Below are 6522 nucleotides of genomic sequence, written 5' to 3' on the forward strand. Positions count from 1 at the left end.
CCACTGAGATTTTTCTGCCCGCCCCTGACCAATACTGCATTTCAACAAACAGCCAAATCAAAGTGTGAAATTGCCACTCATGACAATCCCAGTCTACTGAAGACTTCTCCTAATTAAGCCTGGTGATATCAATAAATGGGGAAGATGAAACTGTCTTGCACACTTCCTATACATTTCCTAGAGAGTTGTCCAAAAAAAAAAAAAAAAAAAAAAAAAAAAAGAAAAGAAAGGAAGGAAGGAAGGAAGGAAGAAAAAAGAAAAGAAAAGAAAATCTTGGCAAGATGTCTCTGCTAAGTATGCCAGTTATTCTCTTTGGTTTGCAGCAAGCACTTGAAAGAGCTAGAAGACCTTGTATGAGCTAGTTTTCAGAAATGCATCACACACATGGTATCTTACTCAAATGGGCATGAGGCAATGGGCACTACCTGTGGTGTACATTTGGAGACCATCCATAAGACTCATTTACCATTTACATGGGCTAAGCAGCAATGGTTGCCTTTTAATGTGCAGTTGCAGCAGACACCTTTTCAAAATGTAGAATTTTGAAAAGTTACTTTTTGAACTAAAACTGCCAGAATGCCCAACCAGCATGGCTATGCTATAATAGTGTATATACCTGGCCATCTAAGGTGAAGTGGGGACTAAGATTAAATAGAGATGCAAGTAGGAACTGAATAAAAGATATGTCTGTAGCCAAAATCCTGTTTGTTAAGGCAGAGATCCTACACCTCTACTGCATAATATAAAAAACAATGAGTGGAGTTATGTTCCGCTTCTACTACACAGCCCTGATACAGGATAGCAACATAGCACATTGAATAAGCTTTAGACATCAATGTACATGGCTGTCATAATTTACATACTACACTCTGAACATCAGTGTGAAACTGCATGCGTTCCTGTTGCTGTCAATGATACAACCATTGCACATTGAAAACAAACACTCTGCAGGCATAGTGCAGTTTACACATTAGTGTGTCACTGTGAATATGGTTTCTTCCATTTTCTGGGCAACACAACTGAAAGATATAGTCTCTCCTCCAGGTAAATAAAGGGTTAATGATGTGCTCACAGCCAATGTGAGTCCAGCCTCCAACTATTTCCTGACCATCTGAGATTTTGTGGGGAGGAGGGCATGTTAAAACCTTTAATAACTTCCCAATGAGGTACTGAATCTTGTGGGATAAATTAGTGGATGATGGCAGCTAGAGGATCTTCAAGAGTCCCATCCTGCTCAGGAGCAGGAGCAGGATCATTACAGTCACTAACAGGATGCTGGCCGAAGTCTCCTTTTGGCTCCAGAAATGCTGGATTGTTCAAATTTAATACAAGATAGGTGAGGACAAAGAAGGTAACATACAGGCAATGATACCAAAGAGTTCACTTGATCCAGATCAGATCACATTGGCTCTCCTAACTGGAAAGGTTTAAATTCTTATTCACATTGGCAAAGATAATCTATACTTGCTCTGACTTGTTATTATTATTATTAACCTTTATAAAGCGCTGTAAATTTGTTCTGTGGTTTGGATGTATAGTGCTGGCCATTGGCTTGATAGCATGTTTTTGGCTCCTGGTCAACATCAGCTGCCTGTTTGTTTGGCTCTGTCACTAGGATTGTTCCCACAATGTTTAAATTTAGTCTCATTACACAACATAAAAATTACCTGCAATTTAAAAGAGAGATTATTGCCAATTAAATAAACATGCAAAAATATATTTTACACTGATTAAGAGTTGCATTTGTTTTTGTAAATTCAATCCAGATTCAATTATACTAGGAGCAGGCCCACTGAAATCAATGGGATTTAATGTAATCATGATTTCAATAGCTCTGTTCTAGATCTGATTCTTGATCTAATCCACTGTATATAAGATAAAATATCATTAACTATAATGATATATATATACACACACACACACATTCATATTGGACATTTAATTTTTTTTATGTTTAATCTTTTTTAGAGGTTTATCACTGTTTTTATGATGGGGAGGGCTTGGGTTTGGGGGTGTTTAAATTGTAATTTTTAATTGTTTGATGTTTTATTTATACTGTTGGAATCCACTTTGATTCCCTTGTGAAAAAGCGAGATACAAATTGTTATTATTATTATTTGCACACACACACACACACACACACACACACAGAGATTTCTTTACTATTTTGTGGCTTGATTTTCTACAGTGAACATGGATTCCTCATGATTAGAAGCCCTACTAAGGGTTAGCTTTCAAGATTACAAGGCTGAGTATGATTTTGGGAAATGTGATCAATTTATTTTCCAGAAAGTACTTCCTTGTTAACATGGAGCTGTGACTGTTTGGTTTTCCCTTTGCACTGATTATAAAACAGAATGAATGGCTAAAGTGAGAAATAAAAATTCAAGGAAATGTTTTTTGAGTTTGAAAATACTGTCTTCCTTTGAAAACATTTCCTGTCAAATATCTCTCTCCCTGATGACAAGTTTCTTTGAAAAGACATTGTGGTGTGAAACAATCCTTTTAGTGGCTTTCAGGCAGCAATTATACAGATAAACAGGAAGCATTTTCTCTGTCTCCACCAGCCGTTGAACTGCTTTTGGCCTACAGCAATCAGGCTGAAAATGGATGTCAGCACCACACTGAGGAAAAACAGTGTTTCGTATTTCAGGGATATGCAAAGTGAGCATCCAAATCCCAGCGCAGTCCCAGGGGTCTGCACTTTCAACACACACACACTTTTATTAACTTTAAAAGACTGTTCACACTCTTTAGAAAAGCCTTTCTCATAGACTGAATGAACTGTTGAAATAATTTGTAATTCTCAGGGAACCACTACATAAAACTTACCATATCTACAGCTCATTTTATTTTATTTTATTTTTTAAAAATCTTTTGGGGAACCCCTAGTGACCTCTCATAGAGGTTCTAGACAACCCTTCTTGAGACATCTGCTCTAAAGCATGTGGGGGGCAATTTTATCACATGTTTGCCCCCCAGACCTATTTTAGGTTACATATGATCACTTCCAGTTCTGAAACCCTCTAATCTAAAATAGGCATGGGGAGGCAAAGCCATGTTAAAACTGCCTCAAAGACTCTGTGTGGTCTTTTTCATTTAAAACCAATTTGAGTGATATTGGAAGCATGGGTATATAAGGAGATGAACACGGGTTGGGGGTGTAGCCCACTGCAATTAAGAGGGAGGTAATGCAGCTTCTAGACTTTTCAGTATTGACCCTCCCTTTGTCATATGTGCTTCCAGTCCACTTCACTCCACCTGGCAGACCAGGAGAGACTTCAGGGCTTGGAAGAAGTGCCTTTTAACTTCTGCATCCACACTGCAGAAATAATCCAGGTTAACACGACTTAAACTGCCATGGTTCAGTGTTAGTTTCATAAGGTATTTTTTAGGAGAACAAATGAGAACAGAAAATTTATTGGAAATCTTAAATGATGAAAATCAACAGCCTCTGTTTACAGATGACAACCATGGCGACTGTCCTTTCTACAGGTGCTGTCTGAAGGAATGGAGGTGACATCTTCAATATGCCCAATCTTCATGCCAGATCGAGCCAGAGCTCTCAAGGCTGACTGGCCTCCAGTTCCAGGAGTCTTTATCCTGTTTCCTCCTGTAGCTCTCAGCTTGATGTGAAGGGCAGTGATTCCCAGCTCCTTGCACCTTTGGGCTACATAGTGGGCTGCCAACATAGTGGCATGAGGAGAAGACTCATCTCTTTTGGCTTTCACTTTCATGCCACCAGTTAGCCAACAGATAATTTCTTTGCCAGACAGGCCAGTTATGGGTAAAAGTGTTATTGAAAGAAGCAAAGATGTGGCAGACTCCAAACACATTTTCTCCTTCAGCAATCTTGTTCTTCTTTCTTTTCCTTACCCTTACAAGGTACCATTTTTGACTCTCCAGTTTTGTAAGATATTTAGCCTTCTCTGTAAGTCTTTGTTAGCCCAGAAAATGTTGTCTTATGACGTTGGTATCAGAAGAACATTGTAGTGAGGCAAAAAGATGACTTCTGCAGATGTCAACTGTTTAAACCTTGAATGGAATTGAATGCCTTTGTTTAATACAAAAATTAATTTATTTACAGGATTTAGTGATTCAAATCTTCCCCGACTCCATAAACTAACAGGACAGGGACACCAGAGCTAAGTGAAATGACAAACCCACTCAATGAATCAACAATGAAGAAGAGAAGGAAAGAGCATTCTGGTGAAGGACATCTTCATAGGCTGCTCAGAACTCATCTTCTATGGATGACTAATGTGGTTTGAGTAATATTTCATTGAGTTCATTCCTATGGGATTCATCATCTTTCAGAAAGGTATTGATGGCTGTAAACTTTTATATGGAATTTCATTTGTCCATATTTATGTTTTTTCTTTCCAATTCTTAAGAGTCAGAAATTACTGTGATTGGGTATTGGATAAGCATCATCCACTGATGGCCATGGTGGCTGGCTGCAGGTTCTTCTTTAACCACATTTCATAATAAAGGATCCAGATACAATGCTACACATAGGTTTCTAAGACAGCATAATAGTTTAGAGCTGTTTAGTAGCAGACCTTTCTGAAACTCCAACAACCAGAAATTTGCAGTCTTGAAGGTTGCCATTAAATTGAATATCTGACCAAAATATTCTTCAGCTACCGCTGTTTTAGGAAATTGTTGAGAAATAACAGAACATGAATGATTAGGATATGGGAGCAGGGTTTTTAATTATTAAACTATTTTAGGTTGGAATCCTGTTGGTTGGTCCCAACAAGAGTAGACCCATTCAACCGAATTGTTGAATAGTGAGTCAACACATAGGTAAATCCAACTGATTCAGTGGCTCTACTCTGGTCAGAACCAACAATAGAATTTAACGCTTAGTAGTGTGTCATTTTCAGTAGTTTCATTAATTTTCAGTAGAAAGATTTATTAAAAGAATTATATAATTGCTACCAAAAATAGTAGCCCTCCGTTCTTCACATTTAGGCATTATAGAATGCTTGATGTACAAAGAAAAGGTTTGGAAAAGGTTTAATTCTGGAAAATACAACAGAATCTTGCTTACTTTTTCCAGCACTGGTTAAATAAATTATTACAAACTTCTGCAAAATGATTGTTTGTGACTTGTTTGAATACACGAAGCATTGCCTAAGAAACACCATCCTAGAAATATAAAAGTAAAAAAATTATGATTTGAAACCCCTTTTGCCCCCATTGAGATAGTCTTTAGCCTTCAGGAAGCAAATATTCATGTGCTAATTCTCCTTGCTCCCCTCTTCAGAATGAGGATGATGCCTGTCTTGCTTCTGAACTATATACTTCTGCGGAGTGGTATATGCAAACTGAATAATAAATGTGACCCACCTTTCAGTTTAAATGAAAGCATGCCAAAGTATTCTTGATGGCAAAGTATGGGACAAGGGATGAGTTTTGTTTAAATGATTTGATTATTCTAAAGCACAGGATTATGCTGAGAAGATAGGAGGTGTTATTTTAACACTCACATGTACTGTTTATTGAAAAAGGCAAGCAGCTTTAAACTAGGGGGTTATCAGCAAATTCAGATTCCTCTCTCTAGCTCTTAATTCTTGTGGACAAGTATAGAAACCAGCTAAGAGGTCCAGAGAGCCAACAGGGACACACTCCTTATGTTCATTTACCTGCATAGATCAGGCCTGAAACCAGATAGAAATGAATCTAGATTAGGGGTTCCCAACCTTTTTAACTCATGGAAGGCTTATTCCTATGACTAAGAGACCTACCCTATGTCTTACAGGTTCATGGTGTTTAGGAGTATATATAAGTATATATTCTTATTCTTTAAGTCCATTCCATTTTTATTTCTTTCATTTTCCTTCAGCAGCTGCAGAACACCTGGGAAGTGAATGCGGAGCCCTAAGGGCTCTTCGGAGCACAGGTTGGGAACCACTGATCTAGATAATATATTTAATCCAGAAAACCCTAGACTTGAGAGGCCAACACAGGCTCTAATACCTTGCCCAAATATGGTAGGTTGGACACTGGCTGATAATTATCTATTATAGAGGGATTCAGGGTTGGCTTTTTCAACAGAGGCCACACAACTGCCTCCTTTAGGACTATCCCCTTCACCCACTCAGCTAGTCCTCCTCTGGCCTGTTGGATAGACCATGAAGGGCAAGGGTCTAGCACACATGTACTGGCTCTCCTATATCCAAGGATCCTGTTGTCCTGAATGCAGCTGGGCAACCAGCCTAAGGCTGATTGCTACACAGCTGGTAGCCAGCAGCTAATGAGCAAACATAGAACTTTATCGCACAGGCCCTGGAACAGGCCTGTCATGTTCTAAAAGGGAACATTATGGGGACAGGAGGCGGCAAAGAACACTGTTTACCACACAGCAAGAATGTTGCTGCTGCCGCCAAGCATTCCCATCATGTTCCGGATGCATCCCAGAGGGAGTGATTTTCAAGAACGCTTCTCAAGTGTTCCTGAAAATCGCTCCTTGGGGAACACATCCGGAACACAATGGGAATGATCGGTGGCAGTGGC

At 38.9% G+C, this 6522-nt stretch overlaps 1 pseudogene; it reads right to left on the reverse strand.

Annotated features, from left to right (window-relative positions):
- Positions 1-3458: 3458 nt before the first annotated feature.
- LOC121917306 lies at positions 3459-3892 on the reverse strand (annotated as a pseudogene).
- Between the last annotated feature and the right edge of the window lie 2630 nt (positions 3893-6522).

This window comes from Sceloporus undulatus, unplaced genomic scaffold (genome assembly GCF_019175285.1).
Source record: "Sceloporus undulatus isolate JIND9_A2432 ecotype Alabama unplaced genomic scaffold, SceUnd_v1.1 scaffold_14, whole genome shotgun sequence".
NCBI lineage: Eukaryota > Metazoa > Chordata > Lepidosauria > Squamata > Phrynosomatidae > Sceloporus > Sceloporus undulatus.